Source organism: Nicotiana tomentosiformis, chromosome 6 (genome assembly GCF_000390325.3).
Source record: "Nicotiana tomentosiformis chromosome 6, ASM39032v3, whole genome shotgun sequence".
Classification (NCBI taxonomy): domain Eukaryota; kingdom Viridiplantae; phylum Streptophyta; class Magnoliopsida; order Solanales; family Solanaceae; genus Nicotiana; species Nicotiana tomentosiformis.
This window is the reverse complement of record NC_090817.1, coordinates 144,200,679-144,202,253: the sequence shown is the minus strand read 5'-3', so window position 1 is coordinate 144,202,253 and position 1,575 is coordinate 144,200,679.

Genomic DNA, 1,575 nt, shown 5'->3' with positions numbered 1-1,575 from the left:
AGATCGAAGGTTATCACCACCAAGAATAAAATGCAGCGAGCAAGAGACCATGAGGTAAAAACATCAAAAATATATATAGATGAACTCATCGGCCAAGGAAGATACAGGCCCAAACTTCATGAGAAAGCCCGGCCACTCACGAATCCCCACAATGTAAGGCAGAACCCGGCCAACCCAGTCAAAAATGTCCCCGACCAAAGGAAGGGACGCAGTCTTGGATGTACGAAGAAGGGACAAAATATCAGAGCATGCAACTAAAACAGACAAATCATATGCTTTTGACAAAAAATAGATACTTACGAGCGTAATTCCAAGTCTCAGGGAAGTTGTTCGCATTGTCGACCACTTCTTTGGTTCTGACCAAAAAGTAGTTGTGCCAGAACTAACGATTTGCCTTATCATCCATCTTAACCACTAGGCATTTACCTCATCGGCGACGAAGTTGCAACATCGTCCCCCTATAGAAACTAGGGGCGAAGAGATGCATCAGATGGCGGAGTGTGACCTCGACCCTAGCCAAATCCGCAAATCTTGTGAGCATCCTAATAAGCTTGTAGATGTATGGAGAGAGTTGGGCCGGACAAACGCCATAGTAGCGACAAAATTTCTCCGCCAACAGGAGAAGGGGAAGAGTATAGCCAACATAGAAAGGATATACATAAAACGCGCAATACCCGGGGCGATAGATTTGTACCATATCACACCCTACTGGGACCTGAATGATGTGGGTAGGAATGTTGAATTTTTCCCTAAGCTCAGCTAGATCAACCTCTTTCATCGCTGACTCAGAGACCTCGGGCTCGCCTTTAGGCGCCTTTGAAAAGTTAGACCTAACTTTCTCACTATATGAAATTATTTTCTCCACCACAAGAAAATTCTCATCCTCAACAGCGACAGAGACGCCATCAGCGTGAGGGGGCATAAGCACCACCAAAGGGACAGGGTCAGTTCCCACACCGGAACCATAGGATACATTAGCCATATTTTTTAGAGAAGATATTCAGGTAAGGAAGTATTAGAAACAACAAGAATCGCTAGGACCGGTAAAGAAGATACGCAATAATGAAGTAAGGAGAAGAAGACACAGGGATTCGATATGAAGAATATGCAAAACACGAACGAATGTCCTCATCTCCCTATTTATAAGAATTAAAGCGTTAGAACCGAGAAATCAGGCCATCATTACCTAGCGCTGGTATCGAAATGGAAGGTGTACAGGAAATGATGCAAAACATCGGGAAAATGCGCCATAATAACGCATGATGTCATGACGTCATTCTCGAGTAGAAATGATGTAACCTCGAAAGTCGTGGCTCACGAAAGGTTATGTCGTCATCTCGTCTAAAACGTCACTACTCGAACTACTCACCCAATTTTGCAAACCATGATAAACAGAATTCGCTCATCAAGGTCATCTGGGGTCGGCCTTAATAAGCGGAGGGACTAACTGTATAGGTCGAAATTTGTCTCAGTACTTGGGACTAAGTAACATCGACCAAAGAGACAGCTGAGGTTGACCAGGAGATGGCGAAGCCCATGTTCGAGATGCAAAATATGGTCGATGTCGAGCACCCC